The sequence below is a fragment of the Myxocyprinus asiaticus genome, chromosome 15 (genome assembly GCF_019703515.2).
Source record: "Myxocyprinus asiaticus isolate MX2 ecotype Aquarium Trade chromosome 15, UBuf_Myxa_2, whole genome shotgun sequence".
Lineage (NCBI taxonomy): Eukaryota > Metazoa > Chordata > Actinopteri > Cypriniformes > Catostomidae > Myxocyprinus > Myxocyprinus asiaticus.
In genome coordinates this window covers 32,782,632-32,783,339 of record NC_059358.1, presented here as the reverse complement: position 1 = coordinate 32,783,339, position 708 = coordinate 32,782,632, and positions in this window count along the sequence as shown.

Below are 708 nucleotides of genomic sequence, written 5' to 3'. Positions count from 1 at the left end.
TATTTTGCATTAAGAAATATTTTCATTTCCATATTGAATCAGGACATTTCAAATGTAGGTTTTTGTCATTCCCGTTATTTTCAATGGTGATTTTAGATTAATTAGATTATATTTTAATTACTGTCATGTAGTACTGTACAATGCAAATACAATGATTTTAAAAAAATTAAAATAAACATAAATCAAAGCCAGTGCAACAAATACTTCCATTATGTATAATTTACATTTTATATAATATATCATAGTGTTTTTTTACATTACAGTAATTAGAATGAGATATTTTTTGCATTATGGAAATTGAGCAGGGGTGCATGAAAATGCAAAAACAATGCAAAAAATGTAATAAAATCTTAATGCCCAAAAATAAACAAAATATAAACATCTTTTATTTTATTATTTTATTTTATTTTATTTTTTGCATTGAATGTGGGGTGAAATATAATCTATAGACATGTTCATGAGATTCACCCAATAATGTTTCTGTCTGCTCATGTTGTACAGCTAAGACTGTTTTCACCGCAAAGAGCTGTCTATAGCCGCACTTTTGTATAGCTGTTCATTTACTGTATATCATTCATATCAGCTTCACATGGGCTATTGCAGTAATACTGTGCTTCAAAGAAAACAATCAAAAGCATTATCAAAAGCAAGTTCACATCCATATTTGTGCAATAAATATGGTTTGTGCACAGATTGCTAGTACAGACT